This window comes from Mesocricetus auratus, unplaced genomic scaffold, assembly GCF_017639785.1.
Source record: "Mesocricetus auratus isolate SY011 unplaced genomic scaffold, BCM_Maur_2.0 Super-Scaffold_100010, whole genome shotgun sequence".
Classification (NCBI taxonomy): domain Eukaryota; kingdom Metazoa; phylum Chordata; class Mammalia; order Rodentia; family Cricetidae; genus Mesocricetus; species Mesocricetus auratus.
In genome coordinates this window covers 76,833,659-76,851,436 of record NW_024429194.1, presented here as the reverse complement: position 1 = coordinate 76,851,436, position 17,778 = coordinate 76,833,659, and the positions used below count along the sequence as shown (strand labels likewise).

The 17,778-nt window shown below is 46.2% G+C and overlaps 1 long non-coding RNA gene across 1 annotated transcript in view; it reads right to left on the bottom strand.

Annotated features, from left to right (window-relative positions):
• LOC121142662 overlaps window positions 1-13,163 on the bottom strand; it is a 107,091-nt gene extending 93,928 nt beyond the window's left edge. Inside the window, exon 1 of the long non-coding RNA XR_005879688.1 lies at window positions 13,004-13,163. This is a non-coding gene — a long non-coding RNA (uncharacterized LOC121142662). The remainder of the gene's footprint in view (window positions 1-13,003) is intronic.
• Window positions 13,164-17,778: the final 4,615 nt, after the last annotated feature.

Here is a 17,778-nt window from a genome sequence, read left to right as displayed (position 1 = left end):
ATTGGGTGTCAGATCCAAGCTGTTTTAGAAGTAAATTCTCCAGCCTTCTAAGGATAGACCATTCTGTATTCATGACAAGCCCTAACAATCCTAGAAAAAAATCACATGCCTCCAAATCCTAAATCAGCTAATATAACTTTAAAGATGTTTTTTAAGTAAAACTCTGACCAAGAACATTAACAGGCTAATCCAGCAATCTATTGCCACATTACTGCAACTATTCATCCTGTCCAAGGAATTCATGAGTTGGCTTACATAAGAAAAAATACATAATTATCACTCAGTAAATTCATTTAGTAAAGGGGGATAACATTATAATTATCCTAGCATGGGCAAAATGGCACTTCATGTAATCCAATATTTACTCATTCTTTAGAAGTAAACCCTTAATAAAACAGAAATAAAGTAAAACTTTCTTAACCAAATCCATTTTATCTGCCAGTAACATGCTCAAACAGAATTCTTCTAGATGAATGGAATCCATGCCTTGCAGGGTGTGCAAAAAGGGAATTCCATTGGACCTTGGCAAAAAGAACAGATCTTAAAATTCTGAGAATGCCCTAACAGCCAACCCACCACAGAGAAGAGCTGTGTACAGCAGGCGCTAGAGCAAATTTAGGAATTTGGATCCAGACATTAAATTTTTTTCTTTTTTTTTCCGAGGCAGGGTTTCTCTGTATTGTTTTGGAGGCTTTCCTGGAACTCGCTTTGTAGACCAGGATGGCCTCGAACTCACAGAGATCCGCCTGCCTCTGCCTCCCGAGTGCTGGGATTAAAGGCGTGCGCCACCAACGCCCGGCCAGACATTAAATTTTTAAGTTTGAAAAAAACAGTAGGTATTGGAAAGCTGTTTCTGACATGATGATGTTAAGGCAGAGTGACTCTAGCAAGAAGCGCCTCCCTCACACAGGGTATCTAAGTTCCCAGTCCCCAAACTCCATTCTTCCTCACTGGCCACAGTCTGACATATCTGAGGCTCTGTCCTCCTGTGTACCAGGTCTGAGTACAGCCAGCAGTGAGCTGGTAGGCAGCCAGAGGACAGAAGGTCTCACAGTTTCAGCACACAAAAGATTAGTCCTGACATCGAGGAACTAGAAGCCCCATGCTCTCATGCCTCCATACGCCCAGAAGTAGTGACCTGTTGATGTAATCATAAGTGGCTAGGTCTACAGAACTGCTCCTTACTATGCCTTAGATGAACTCTCTGCCCCCTCTTGGCATACTGTAAGACTCAGCTATACCTCTCCAGTGGACCTATGACGGATGACACTTACACATTCCCTCCATGAGCCTTCCAACAAGACTATTGTTCCCCCTTTATCCTAGCCAGTTCTTCAAGCTATGCCATGATTGCCTGGCTGAAATTGGAAATCTCTGCCCCCAAAACAGGCAGACATGGAATTTAACTAACCTTGAGATCCCTTGCTCTAAAACAGCTGTTCTCAACCTATAAGTCAAGACTTCATGTTGGGAGTCAAGCAACCCTTTCAGAGGGGTCACCTAAACCCATCGGAAAACACAGATATTTACATTACAACTCATAACAGTAGCAAAATTACAGTTATGATGTGGCAACAAAAATCATTTTATATTGGGGCTGTGGGTCACCACAACATGAAGAACTGTGTTAAATGTTGGCAGTATTAGGAAGATTGAGAACCCCTGCTCTACAACAAGACCAGGGCAGCCCAGGCAAAACTACTTCCCAGACAACAGGTTCTGAGTTAAGGGTTCTGCTCACCACAGTCAGACCAATTGTTCCTCTTCTGTCTCTGACATCTTCCATCCAGACTCAGTTGAATGTAGATTTGAAATGTTCAGAGGACGATAATATGAGAATAAAAGCCCATGGGTATCTTAACAGATGTGGTGTTGAGAAAAACATAATTTGCCTCTGTCCTCAGCTGGAGAAACAAACTTGCTTTCCCCAGGACCAGCTCAGAGGAAAAGCCCATCATATACAATGTTGCCACATGCAATACAGAAGCAAGTGTGAGCTCAGACCCAAGAGATGGATCTCATAGACCCAAGCACACCCACGGTCATAAGCATTGCCTGGGTGGTGGAGAGTAGAATGCATGCATTGGTTGGCTTGTTGGTAGCCTTCTAGAACAGTATGCCTCCTTAGGTGTTGGGGCTGCCTGCCTCCGGACTGTTGGTCCCCACAAAGCTGGGAGAACAGAAGAGCCCATCTTTCAGTCCTACAGCTCCCATCTCTGCCCACTGTTACCACTTCCTGCTTGTGAGTGGTGGGCAAGGTGAGCTTCCACTCAAAGGTGTCTACAGTGGACCATGCTGAAATTATTGCCTTTCAAGTCCTGAGTTCTTTACCATCTGCCCTCCCATGGAACTTATACCCTTGCACATTAGAAGACCTACATCAAGGGAGTTCATAGAGCACAGTCACAGCTCAAAGGAGCACTGCAGCCTGCAGGTATGTCTCCATACTCCTGAAATCCCTCAGCTACTGCCTGTGCATACAGAATAAAGGGAAGACTTAGCAGCCATGAAGATCACCCCCCCAAAAAAATAGACTACTACAAGAGAAGAGCCTTGCAAGAAGAGAAGGATGTTTTGGAATTACAGCTTGTCAGTGTGACTCCCCTGGGGCTTACCTTTTCCTTTGCTTCAGTACTGGTACAGCACTGAGCTAAGTGCTCACATAGAAGAACACTGTGTGTGTGTGTGTGTGTGTGTGTGTGTGTGTGTGTGTGTGTGTGTGTTTAAAGAAGCAGGCCTAACCGACCTGCTAAGGGTGCCGAGTCTCCTTGGTCTTTGCTTGATCATGCACGGCTCAGTCACAGATGTATGCTAAAGGTCACCATTCTCTTATGTACCCCTTATATCATAGGATAGTTCCAGTCCTTGAATGGGGGGTTCACACCCTTGTCAGTGAAGAGCCAGGTCCTAGAAGTGTGTGTGTGTGTTAAAATAACCAGTGTGTGTTATTTTAAAAATTTGACCACTTCATTACATTGGCCCTCAGCTCTTTGCTTCACTTGACATTCCTACCCTCATATATGACAATATCTTCTCTCTCCAGACTTGCTAGCATTAATAAAACATAGATGTCATTTTAAAGTAACATTCCTTATGAAGAAGCAAAGAAAAAATAAATGTGGAACTTGGTTTTTTACTCAATGATGTCTCAATCATTTAAAACAGGTTTTAGAAATAGGTCCTACATCTTCTTTGTATTTGGTTGTTTATACAGTGAGACTATTTTCTTAATTATCTCAAGACAAAGCAAACCAAGAGAAGTATGGGAGAGTTCCTCTGGGGCCTGGGAGGGTATTTCTCAGGGTTCTCACTGATGGAGACTGACTGAGAGGTCGCTTCTCCATCCTTCAGGCAATCTAATTTCCCAGCAGAAAGCAGGCGCGTCCTTCCCTCTTCTTCTTCTTGGAAAACAATAATAAATTCAGTCTAGGCTTTTACTCTAATTCCCTCTGGGAAGAGCGTGCAAAATATATAGTTTCTGGATCTCCTGCATTTGTTTTTTGTTTCATCTCTTGTTCTGAGAGTTGGATTCAAGTGTCTCATCAGGCATGATGGCTGGTGTGCCACAGTGTGAGTGGTTCCTTGCCAGCCTGTTAGAAGTGAGAGGCTGGGCTCAACTTGTAAATCACTCTCTTTCCAGTATCGGATTGCCTCTCAATCACCCAAATTGCTGTGAACGTTGTGCTCGAGGCTAGGGATATGTTTTGGGTAGGCAACTTCCAGGAAGTTCTCAAATTCTGTGTGGAAGTGATTGACACACCTCTGTGTGTGTGTGTGTGTGTGTGTGTGTGTGTGTGTGTGTGTGTGTGCGTGTGTGTGAGATGCACTGGAAGACAACTTCTCATGTAGTCACAAGCTCTAGGACAGGCCAGCAGGTGGGAAGCTCAAGCAGGGTCCTCTGGTACATACAGTCTCCAGATGGAGTCTCTCAGGAGTTGTTGGCTTGGCTGTTTCTTCAGCCAACTGGATGCAGCCCATTGCATGACTGAGGTAGCTGGTAAAAGTCAGCTAACCACAGGGTGGACCACTGCTAAGCAATGCCTTCTCTGCAAGCCCTGAATGAGTACTGTAGAGAGCAGCTTGCCACAGAGGATGTCACAGCAAGGATAACCCATAAAATCTGCAGGCACTCATACACACACACACACACACACACACACACACACACACACACACTCGCACAGGCACACACATGCATGTACACATGCACCCGCACACATGGTGTGCATGCATGAACATGCATAAACATATGCAGCTCTGTCTCTGGGCTGACCAGTCTGGCCTCCTGATGATCTTGGCCTCATTAGCCATGACAAACAGTGACTTTCATGGGGTGAGAAAGATATGACAAGTGGCCTGGGACGAGTCTGACAGATATTCCATACTCAACTAATTTTCCAACAGAGCAGTAACATGACAGTGTTGGTCCAATTAGGACACTGGCCAGAGTCTTTCACTGGCTGATCCTAGACTGTTGGGGTAACACTCCCCACCTACGCCACGAGGCCGTTCTCCATTTACCCATTCACACTGGCTGTCTGCCTTCTGCCACTCACCACAGCGGGACTCAGGTTACCCATCTCACGCATAGGAGGAACTTAAGGGGTTCCAAGCAGTCTAAACGTCTGATGACAACTGTCCATCATGCTCTCTTGGACTCACCTGCCTCAGGACCTGCCCAGTCATGAACTCTGTAATGAGTCTGTCCTCCTACGGGACAGTGAGGGGCAGGGTTCCTTCACCGCTGCTCCTCAGCACAGACAAGGGAAAGGGTCTGCTTACAGCCGGGCTGAACTCTGTAGGCTCCCGTCAGTGCCATGGCTGAAGGCAGCCTGTCAACTGACGCCTCCCTTCCTCCTCCTCACCTTCCCTCCTCCCTCCCTCTCTCCTCCTCTCCTTCAGCATATCCTCCACTGCTCATCTCGCACCAGGTCAGGAGCCTTCTTCCTTGCTCACACTCTTCCTCTCTCGTGGAATGGTCCACACCAGTGGCCATGCTTCCTTTGGGCTGTCCACCCTCAAGCCAATGAAAGGGAATACACGAGGTTCCTTCATCCCACGCTTTGCCTGCTGGTGCTCCTGAGCCTTGACCCAGGTTCTACAAGTATATGGCCTTGAGCAGTGGGAAGTCCTTCTGACAGCAAATGTTGCAGGAGCTCTTACCTATGACTGCTCTCTGAGAACCTCACACACAGAACCCGACTTGGCCATCAGCCCTCAGAACTGAGGAGGTGTTCTTGTGTGATCTCCTCCATTCATAGATAGAGAGCTGCAGCTCAGTTGTGTGGACACGGGGAAACAGTTTTGCAAGGTTCCTTGTTATTCTCGGTTAAACATCTGAACACTGGGGGAGCTCTGAAGTTAGGGAACTAAGACAATGCAGAGTGAGCCCGGAGACAGGATCACACGGAACCCAGAGAAAGGGCCACCCAGGAGAGAGAAGTTGTCTTCCCCAGGAATGCAAACCTGATTTGTTATTGGTTATCCGATACCAAATGGTCAGTGCCAGAAACATAAACATGCAGGCAACACCGGGTGGAAGCGATAGCTTGTATTTATATGTGGATCATATATATATATATATATATATATATATATATATATATATATCATGTTAAAGAAAAGAAGACCTTAAATTTGAGAAGGGGGTGTCATAGGAGGGATAAGAAGAGGGGAATAATATATTTATATTTTATTTAAATAGAGAAAGAAATGCTATTGTATGTACACACAAGAACCTGAGCACAAACTGTACATATTCACATGGCTAGGACAAGAGGATTTCAGATTTTAAAAATCACCTGGGTATAAGGAGATGGCTCAGAAGGTAAATACTCTTGCTGCCAAACCTAATGGTTCAAGTTCACTCATGTGGTTGATGGAGACAACCAGCTTCCACAAGTTGCACTCTGACCTCCATATGCGTATCATGGAGCACATGACTGTGTACACACACACACAAAGCATTTTCTTAGAAAATCATCTTCTTTTCTAAGAAGCTTTTTAAATTACATGAATTAAGTGTGTGTCTGTGTATAGGTATGAGCACCTGAGTGCAGGTGCCTCAGATGGCCAGAAGAGGGCAACAGATCCCCTGATGTGGGTTTTAAAACTGTACTCAAAGCCGGGGGCGTTGGTGGCGCACGCCTTTAATCTCAGCACTCGGGAGGCAGAGGCAGGCGGATCTCTGTGAGTTCGAGGCCAGGCTGGACCGACAGCCTCCAAAACAGAGAAACCCTGTCTCGTAAAACCAAAAAAAAAAAAAAAAAACTGTACTCAAGTCCTCTGCAAAAGATTTTAACCACTGAGCCATCTCTCCAGCCCTGCTACCTGGCCATTCTAGATCACTGTAACTATCATTATCATCTCAGTAACAGCACAACTTTTGCTTTTCAAAAGTAGATGCAAACTTAGGAAAAAATACTCAAAAGAGAAGCATCATCCCACAAGTCTTCCTTTATTTAGATCTTAGTGTATTTCACCCAGTCAAGTTGTACAGCTTTTAAGGTAGAGAAGTCAGATGCCTTTCATAGAAGAAATTCTTAAACATTTTTCAGTGATTATACATGGATTTAAAAAAACAATTCATTTCTCAATAGTTCATCATTGTTGTACTTAAGCCTGGTGGGTTTGCACCTTGGCCTTGTGACAATGACATTGTTGCATTTCTTGTTTGGATTTTGATCTGAATGCTTACAGCATCCGGGTTCTAAGGGAGGCACTGGACACGTCAGTAAGCCTGACATTAACTGGGAGACATCATCAGTTTGTAGTAGACTCAAGTTCTACCTGCTGAGCGTCTGTGTGTGCATGAGTTCAACTTTGTCTAATTGTTGTTCTACATCTGTCAATACAAAAAATTCCTCCTCTCCTGAATGCTGTTACTGAAATGAATGCTTCACTAGATTTATGCGTGGTATTCTGGGGGGTGAGTCATGCACATGTCTGTTGCATGTACTGAAATATATAGTTGTGCAAAGGCCAGAGAAGGTTACCAAGTATCTTCCTCTATGACTCTATGCATTTCTGTTTAAGGTAGGTAGGTCTCTCACTGAACTGGAAGCTTACCATTTGGCTAAGCTGTCTGGCCAGTGAGCTCTCAGGATACCTGTTTCTGTAATTCCCCGTGCTGAGGTTGCAGGTACCCAGAGCCATGCCTGGTATTTTCTGTGGGTGCTAGATATAGAATTCAGGGCCTCATTCCAGCAGAATTACTCTTACCCATGAAGCCACGTGGCCAGTCCCAGATATCTAGTTTTAAAAAATTTAGCCAACTCTTGACTTCCTGAACAAACATCCCTTGACCAATATGGGCTGTCAAAACGCCTCATGTTGTTAGTTATTGCTGCCGTGTGTTGGGTTTCTTCCATACACATGGTAGATAGTTAATTCCCCCCTTGGGATTTCCTCTCTGCCTTTGATGGGGTACCAAAGAGTTTTCTGAGCCCAAGAGACTACTGGAAATGTCTTTTCATCCTCTGTGAACCAGGGTCACTCATTCCAAGGCTTTCTTTTCTTGAATTCACCCACAAAACCACAAGGGTTTGAGGGTTTATTTGTTTCTTTAATGGATGATGCATTTCCTCTCAGTAACCTCTTGTTAGACGTTTATACATTTACTAACATTCCCACACATTTTTTCCTATTGTGGTTCTGTTATTTTTCTGTTGACTATTTTTTATATATCATCAACCCTTGGCTCATATTTTATTTATCCTCTCTCTTTAAGCTTGAGCTTTTTTTTCCATTCTCTATGTGCTTATGGTGAAACTTAAATTACCAATTTTAAACAATTTCTCTTTTCTACTACTAGCACTTACAGCTACGAGATTTCCTTCAAGCCCTGATTTATCTGCACTCCTGGAATCTTAATACTTTTATTTTTCCTTTTATTCAGTTGAGACAGGCTTCATTCTTCCATGTGGCTTGAATACTGCTCTATCTCTCTTGCCTATGGCTTGGTGCTGACTCCCACCTAACCTCCATGGCCTCATGTCCCAGCTCCTAGGCCCACTGCCCCAACTCCACTTAAGGTTTGGTCTGAGGTTCCCATGATTGAATTGTCTTATTTTCCATTTTATTTGTGGGGTCTTTCACACATCTACTCACCAAAGCCACACCTTCTTTAATCAATCTGATTATTCAATGTCCTGAGCACACATATTACTCCGTTGATGTTTCCATCTGAGAAACCCAACTCCAGAGCCCTCCTTCCTGCTGGCCTCTGCATGCTGTCCCTTTCAGCATGAAGCACAGCACTTTGCAGACACGGTGGCTTCTGTTTGCCACTGAGGGACTCTGGGTTTTCATAAGTCACTCAGTACTCGTCCTCCCCCCTCCCTTGAACTAATGCAGACTTGGCCAAGTGCATTTTGGTAATGGGTTTAGAAAGAGTTCCTGGTGCCTCCCAGCCTTGTAATCTAACAGACATCACCCTCTGGGTTGTCTGGCCTGCATACAGAACTCTGAATCTCTGCAGTGTCATCTGGTGGGCAGAATAACAAGCAGGACCCACACACAAACTTGAGCCACAACCCTGGAGCTCGCAGCGTCATGAGCCACTCCCCTGCCCCATCCACCTCCCTTTCTCTCTCTCTCTCTCTCTCTCTCTCTCTCTCTCTCTCTCTCTCTCTCTCTCTCTCTCTCAGGTTATATGTACCATGGCTTCCTGCTAGGAGCTTGCAAGAACCTAGACTTTTTCTACAGGCCATTCCCCTCAGAGATCTATTCTCTAAATGACAGGCACTCCCAACCTAGCCTCAGCCCAGAGGTGCCGCCACACTCCCCAGGCTGCCTGTGGGTTCCAAGTGTTCCAAAAACTGTCCCCAGAAGACAGGTTTTTTCATTATCTTACAGTAGATGTGGGGGCTACCTGAAGACAGGCAATCAGGTGACCCATGAGATGGGGGTGCTATTTTCAAGAGCTCCACCAGATTGAGCGGAAATGTCCCCCATAGAGGCACCTTCAAGGCCTCTGGGTGGCAAAAGAGAGGAGAGGGAAGGAGCCCTGGGCCGTGGCTTTGGCTGAGTGCTGTATAGCTGTGGATCCCTCTGGTCACACAGAGAAATGAAGACTAACTCAGAGATAATCACAGCAGTCCAGACAGGTAGGGATGAGGATAGGCCTTCCACACGCCAGAGAGCAAGATTTCTACTGAGGGCAGGAAGCCACTGAGAAGAGGAAGGGGTGGGAAGAGAGGACTCCTGTGCTTGCCATGTTTTATTGAAAGAGGAAGAGGAGAAAAAGGGAAAGGAAGCAGGGTGTGAAGGCAGAGAGGAGCTTAAACAGGTAAACAAATGGTCTTCCTCCAAGTTGAAGCCTGGGCATTAGAGCAATAGTGGTGTTGTCTGTCTCCTGCCTTGGAGACAAATACTCCAAGCTGAGTGCTTCCCAGTACAATGTGGGAGAAGCTACACCACTAGAAGCCAAAGATCTTCACTCTAGCCGGTAGAGGATATGGGATATGGCCTCAGTACCTCACAGGTTAAGTGATTGTTCCTCCTGCCAGGCTCCAGCAGAAGAAACACTCCATCTCCCCCACCAGGAGGAGACGGGAGGAAGCCCATTCGGATCCCTGGACGTGGCTGCCTTCCGGCTCCCAGCCAGCTCTTGAGCAGCTGCTGAGGCGAAGCTTTGGTCTGCTGATGACAGATGACAAGTGGATATACGCGAATAATTTCACACACAAAACAACAAACCGGCAACCCGCTGTTTGTCCCATTTCCAAACTTGAAATTCACAACAGAGGCTGTTTAGGGTTTTAAGTGGCTTCCTTTGAAGCGGTGTAGCTCATCTGGGGACAAAGAAAGATTAGCCCACAATCTGGGAGACTGTAAATGACGCTTCCTCGGAGGTGTGGAAGGGTTGTCCTCAGTCAGCCTGAAGCCATCCTTGCCATGGAGCAGGACCATGTGAGGATGTGACCAGTGGCCTCCCTGACCCACTATGTTTGATCAGGCTTGTGACCCAGAAAGGCTACAAGCAGTGACAGGGTAGGCAGTTCTAACATTTCCATCAGAGTGGGGAGCCCAAGACAGGTTGGAGCAGGCTCGGGAAAAAGCTACAAGTGCCAGGTTTGGCAGGCACTGGGATGTCCCTTAGCCTCCAGCAGCCTCCCCCAAAACCCATAAAGCCATGCCTGCCCCACCCATCAAGTCAGCCCTACCCTTCCTGCTGACCTGGGCTCCTGGTCAGTGTGGTAGTGCTAGCTAGCCTCCCAAGGCATTTCCTGGGGATAAAGTGGAACCCCTGGCTATGTGGGAGCACAGGATCATTAGGGCAGCTGAAACCTGTCACACCCCATTATTCAGCTATTCAGCGAGTTCATGCCTCAAACTCAGCCTGCTTCCACAGCCCTTTGAAATGCTAATTTTCTAATTAATTACACTCCTCACTTCTCCAGTGGGTTTTCCCCCTTTCAAACTTCAAGAGGCATCTATCTGCTCCTGTATAAGGTCAGCAGTAGTCTGTCCCACATCCTTTGTAAAACCACCTTATTATTGATCCATCCAAGCACCATCAGGCACATTCCCATCCCAAAGAAAGGCAATTCTCCTAGGAGAGAATGAGCTGAGGCCCAGAAGGGTTTACTGGCCTGCTGTGGGCCTGAAAGGTCTATTATGAGCCTGGCCCAGGAACCTTCCCTGGACAATACGTGGGGAACACCTGTTAAAAGTGGGTCAGAATGCTCATGTTCATAAGTGCTGACTCAAGCTTGGTTTGACTTTTAAGTTGATATCCAGTAAAACTATGCTCCAGCATGCATGGCAGGCACACTCTTTGGCACCTCCAATCACACCATTAATGGCACGCGTAGGGGTAAGGCAGGACATCCCCTCACTGTGGTCAACCTACCCATAAAAGGAGACATTTACCCAGTGTGGGCACTGAGCTCCCAGGGAACCGCCCAGGCCTCACAGGTGGGTTACATGATGAGAATCAGCAGTTTGCAGGGAAAGTGAGGACAGTACCAGGCGGAGTTGTGTAATTGCTGTTTTCTGCTTTGTCCAATGTAAAATGTTGCAGTGTAGACCTTAGAACTGGCTGGCTCATCTGCTAATCATCTCCCCACTTTGCTGATACTCTCTGGGCTCCCTACAGATTCTCTGAGGCTCAGAAAGCAGACCTGAGTCTAATGTGGTGGTAAGTCTGTAATTCCAGCACTCAGAGACTAAAGCAGGAGGATGTCAAGCTTGAGGCCATTCCATACAACATAGCAAGACTCTGTCTCGAGAAACAAAACGCCAAATAGGATAAGATAAATAAGTAAAAGTAACTCTGGAAAAACAGCTCTGGGGACACAGCCTCCTGCTGAGCAAGACCCCTGAGGGCTTCAGCTCCTTCTCCCCTCCCTGAGCACCTACTCCAGCCCTGGGGACGCAGATGCAGCTTCTGATTTGCACCCTAAATCATAACTGTAATCGTCCTGCTTTGCTAATGAATGCAAATTGCAAGCACTCCTATTGGAGATCAGAGCATTCCGGCTTTTTTAAAGCAGTCATCCATCTTCCCTGCTTGCCTATTGGACATCCGGCTTCCTCACACAATCCCCAAGAGTGACAGCCAGCAGTCCATTCACCTTCCCCCTGACCAGCAAGGTCACTAATACTGCCCGGTCAGGAGAAACATCAGTGAGTTTGCAAAAGGCAAACATGGATGACAAGGGAACCGGGAATGTATTTCGAAGGGTCTCAGCGTTTGTTCTGTGATTGCAATGTAAATGGTCACACCAGGTTGACCAGGCTGCAGTCTAGCATGTGTGCACCTCCATGATACTGTAAGGGATTGATCAAGCCAACAGCCCTCAACATCCAACCACACTGGAGGGAGGGATGACACTGAATCCTGGCTCTGCCCTTTCAGGCTTACGGTAAGACCGCATCTGGAAAGCTCTGGTCTCTGGCTGTAGCCACCTGACAGATAGCAGGAGTTTCCCTAGCCTGGCCCATGGCACAACTCAACATGTCAGTGGGATTTCTGGGCTCTGAGATGTCCATAAGGCAGATGCACCGTCCCCATCCTTAAGAGGTTCTAGGGGACATGCTTGATTCTATCACAGTTTCAGTTGGGACAACTGAGAGGATACAGGAGACAAGCAACAAAAAAGGGACCCCTACTATCTGGCATCAAGACCCAGTGCCCTTTAGGCCCAAGGAAGCATGGACCAACGTCAAAAACCTCTTACCCTAGCTTTCCCCCACAGTCTTCAAAACCAAGGCCGATGTTGGTTTTCAGAGTGGATGAACTAGGCAGAGCAACAGGGCAGCCTCGGGGGAAGTGAGAGCTTAACAAACATTCCTACCTACCTGTTCACCACTGTAGCTCTACCCCCTGGTTGAAATTAGCTTATACTCGTGCTTATAGCCCATATTCTTAATGTCCCATCCCATTCTTCTCACATCCACCTATCTGGAGACAGTCCAGAACCCAACCAGCACAGCAAGCAAGGAGGAAAAATGGGCCCAAGGATCAGAGAACCTACTAGAATAAAGCAAAGGTATCACTGTGCCATAGCTGTCTGGGGTTTCAATAGACATCCCATGGGGACGATGGAAGATTCTGGGATGCCCTGGGCATGTTTGGCTCTGATTGTGCTTCATTAGCAATCACCTGCCCGAGGGTTGGGACTGAAGAAGGATTGAAGCAAGGATCCCATGAGCTGCAGGGTGGTGGTCAGGACAATGTCATCAAAGGCCTCTATAGGTCATAGTTTATTTACTTCGGCAACTATATTTTTATTTACAGGATCTCTAATTGACTTTTGGGAGTAGGGAAGATTGGTTGCTGTTTCATGGATGGGGTACACTTTTCTAAACTCTGCAGAGATGACTGTTAAAACCTTCTCAACTCTTGCTACACTCTATAGCTTACAGCCCAGGGCCTTCAACTTAAATATTAGGAAACAGGAGAGGGAAATTAGTTCCCAGAGTGAGGACCTGCCTTTTCAGGCAATCAGTCACAGCTACGCTAAATTTCCCACCCTGGGGACCCATGCTGGTATACCTCTCCAGGAACTGCTGGCATCATCAGCCTCCTCATCTCAGCCTCTTGATCCAAGGCTTCCACCAGAGATGGTCCATATCCCAATGACAAAGACATTCAGGGTTAGCCTGACAGTGTCCTAAGCCTCTTGATCCAAGGCTTCCACCAGAGATGGTCCATATCCCAATGGCAAAGGCATTCAGGGTTAACCTGACAGTGTCCTATCTCTGTGTCCATTGTGACATCAGGACACAAGCCTTTGCTCTCTTCTAGTCCAGGGTTCCAAGACTCACTGGGTACCACCAGCCTCTACAGAAGGACCCCAGGGTCTACGTTCTTTGTCTGATTCTCCTGGGCAAATTTTCCTTACAGAATTATCCCCCAAAGTCCCCAGTCCCCCCAAGACCCTGCTTCTTGTCCACAAGTCTGTGGTCCATCCACACATGGGCTCAATGGTCAGTCCATTGCAAGTGTGTTCACAAGGAGAAACTGTAGCTTTCCAACCTTGGGACACATGAGAACATTTCTGATGGGCAGTTTTTAAACAGGACAGGAACCAGGGCGTCCACATGCGTACCTCTTCTGGGCAAGAGTTTAACCAAGGAAATCACAGACTACCAAGATAGGGGTCCATGTATCAGAAGTTCGTCGTGGTTCTCACAGCAACAGCTGTGGCCCAGGCCCCCTGAGCATCAAGACTCCTCATTGATGGACTTGCTCTGGGAAAATTCATCCACCTCTCTGGTTCTTCTTCTCTTTGATCTACCACATCTTCCCAGTGGTGATATGAGTGAGATTGTCCCCCACACCTCATAAGCTCAAGCATTTGGACATTTAGTGCTCAGATGGTGGTGCAGTTCAGGAAGGTTTAGGAGGTGAGATCTTGCTGAAGGAAGTATGTCACTGAGGGTGGGTTTTTGGAGTATACAGCAACTTGCTGCACTTAAGCTCACTCTCTGTTTCCTGCTTGTGGTTGAAAATGTGAGCTCTCAGTTTCCCGCTCCCAGGTGCCTGCCATAGCTACTGATTATTGCCAGACCTCCCACCATGATGGACTCTTTTGAGGGGGGGTCTGGTTTTTTATTTAAATGAGAAACAAGCTTCCTTCACATGTCAATACCAGCTCCCTCTCCCTCCCCTCCTCCTCCCCCAGACTCCCTAGACCCCCCCTGCCAATCCCCTCTCCTCTCCAGGGAGGGTAAGGCCCTCCATGGAGGATCTCCAGAGTCTGTCATTTCATCCAGGGCAGGGCCTAGGCCCTCCCTCAAGAGTCCAGGCTGAGAGAGCATCCCTCATTGTCGGATGGGCACCCAAAGTCCATTTATGTGCCAGGGATAAATACTGATCTACTACCCAAGGCTCCATAGATTGCCTAGGCCTCCTCACTGACACCCACATTCAGGGGCCCCATGCTGGCCTCCCAGCCATCAGTCTGGGATCCAAGAGCTCCTCCTTGTTCACGTCAGCTGTTTCTGTGGGTTAAACCAGCCCAATCTTAACTCCTTTGGTCTCTGTCACTGAATTCCAAGAGTTTAGTTCAGTGTTTAGCTGTAGATGTCTGCCTTTGCTTCCATCAGTCACTGGATGAAGGTTCTGTTCCCCATGCTCTCTGGCAGTGGAATTGTAGGCTGGCACTCCCCTGATCTATGTCTAAAATCCATGTAGGAGTGAGTACATACCATGTTTCTCTTTTTGTGAGTGGGTTACCTCACTCAGGATGGTTTCTTCTAGTGCCATCCATTTGCCTGCAAATTTCAAGATTCCATTGTTTATTTCCTGTTGAATAGTACTCCATTGTGTAAATGTACCACATTTTCTCTATCCACTCTTCAGTTGAGGGACATCTAGGTTTCTTTCAAGTTCTGGCTATTACAAATAATGCTGCTATGAATATAGTGGAACAGATGTTCTTGTTGTATGAATGTGCATCTTTTGGGTATATGCCTAAGAATGGGATTGCTGGGTCTTGTGATAGACTGATTCCCATTTTCCTGAGGAATCTCCACACTGATTTCCAAAGTGGCTGTAAGAGTTGGCACTCCCACCAGCAGTGGAGGAGTGTTCCCTTTCTCCACATCCTTTCCAGCAAAAACTGTCATTGGTGTTTTTGATTTTAGCCATTCTGACAGGAGTAAGATGGGATCTCAGAGTTGTTCTGATTTGCATTTCCTGAATGGCTAGAGATGTTGAGCACTTTCTCAAGTGCCTCTCAGCCATTTTAGAATTCTCTATTTAGTTTTGTACTCCACTTTTTAATTGGATCCTTTGGTGTTTTGGAGACTTGCTTCTTGAGTTCTTTGTAAATTTTGGAGATCAACCCTCTGTCAGATGTGGGGTGAATATCTTCCCATTCTATGGGCTGCCTTTTTGTCTTATTGACTATGTCCTTTGCCTAACAGAAGCTTCTCAGTTTCAGGAGGTCCCATTTATTAATTGTCAACCTCAGTGTCTGTGCTACTGGAGTTATGTTCAGGAAATAGTCTCCTGTACCAATTCATTCAAGGGTACCTCCAACTTTTTCTTCTAAGAGGTTCAGTGTGGCTGGACTTATGCTGAGGTATTTGATCCATTTGGGCTTAAGTTTCGTGTATGGCAATAGACATGGATCTATCTGCAGTCTTCTACATGTCAGCCTCCAGTTATGCCAGCACCATTTGTTGAAGATGGTTTTTGTTCCATTGTATAATTTTAGCTTCTTTATCAAAGATCAGGTGTTCATACATATATGGGTTAATATCAGGTTGTTCAATTCGATTCCATTGGTCTACCTACATATTTTTGTGCCAATACCAAGCTGTTTTCAGGACTATATCTTTGTAATAGAGCTTGAAGTCAGGGATGGTGATGCCTCTGGATGTTGCTTTGTTGAACAGGGTTGTTTTGGCTATCCTGGGTCTTTTGTTTTTCCATATAAAATTGGGAATTGTTCTTTCAAGGTCTGTGAAGAATTGTACTGGGATTTTAATGGGGATCGCATTGACATGATGGACTCTTATTCCTCTAGAACCATAAACCCAAATAAACTCTCCATTCTATAAGCTACTTTTTTCATAGTGTTTTATCATAGAAAAAAATCTGACATACTCACTGAAACTTGAAATTGATCACTGATGCTTGAGGGAGTCCAAAGCATGGCTCTCACTTGTAAACCTGAGTTATCACCTGCAAAATTCTATTGTATTAAAGCCTGTGTTTATGTGGAGCTGTCCCTTTCCTAGGGACAATAGATGAGTGTCAAGGAGCATTGAGGAATTTGCATCTTACTCCAGAGCTTCTCACTCTCCACTTTATTTTTTTGAGGCAGGTTCTCTCGGTGAACTTGGAGCTTACCAATTCAGCTAGACTAACTGGCCACCAAGCCCTGGGATTCTGCCTGTCTCATCCTTTACCTACTCAGCCATTGCCCCAACCCCTCAATGCCTCTTCATTTCATAAAACATGAGACCCATTGTAAAACACACAAAGCAACAAGCCAATCACATCATCAACAGCACAGCCTGAGGATGAAAACCAATGTGGACTCACTTTGTGGCAACACTGGTCCAGATGGAGCCACTGAATGTACCACAACTGACCCCCAGTTGTCTGCTGAGTCCCTTGGGCCCTGGCAGGTGAACTAGCCTATCACACACTGTGTATGGAAGATACTTCTCCCCACATGCCTTCTTAGAGTCCAGTTGTGTTTCTTCTGCTCTCAACATTCCTACCCAGCTGTCACCAGGGCCTGAATGGTTTCTGTGTCCATCACACGGAGCTATTTTCTTGTCTCAAGACCTCTTACAAAAACATCATCAGGGGACAGGGTCGTGTGTCCCAGTTGCTCATGTGATTCTCAAGCAGAGAATCTCCCTGACGCTGAGTTTCTTCATCTACAAAGCAAAACCATGAGCACACATAGACTCTAAAACCATAAATGCAAATAACAGAAAAGTGATGACTGCATCTACAGAGTACCAGTGATGACTGGGTCTACAGAGTTCCAATTATGGCTGGGTTAATAAAGTGCCAGTGTTTGTTGTTCTTGCCAACTGGACAAAAACTAGAGTCACCTTGGAAGAAAGAACTTCAACTGAAGATTGCCTCCAACAGACTGACCCTTTGGGCATTTCCTTGATTGCTAATTGATGTGGGTGGAAGGGCCAACTCTCTGTGGGAAGCACCACACCTGGGAAGGTGGTCCTGAGTTGTGTAAGGAAGCAAGCAGAGTAAGCCAGAGGAGCAAGCCTGTAAGCCATGTCCCTGAATTGGTTTCTGCTCTAAGCAGAAAGGTTGACCTTGGACCACTACTTGCATGTAAACACACACACACACACACACACACACACATAGAAAGACTTTATAGGAAAATGAAGAGATCGCTCTGGAGACACCAGAGGGTCCCTCTCTGTGACCCCAGCCTCCTTTCCTCCCCAGGGTCACAGGAAATGTTGTCCCCTGTGGAGTCAAGAACTAGTACCACTTTGACCTCACCCATGCACCTGCTGCCCTCTGTGAGAGACGAATTCAGTGGCCCTGCTGAGAGTTAGGCCCCAAGATTTACTATTCTGCACTAGAAAAAAAATCTGCTTTTACAAGCACAATAAAAATGCAAATTCAATTATAAACGAATCAAAAGAAGATGCCCATCTTTCCGAAGTACAACCCCAGTTACATTCATTGTGAATGCCTCCAAAGACCGCCTCTAAAAATGTTATTAGACCCATGAATGTCCTAGACAATTAATGGGTTTTCTGTCTACATTAAGCTAAATAACAGCATCTTACCGGTCAAGAAAAAGACGTTTGTGCCTTTTGGCT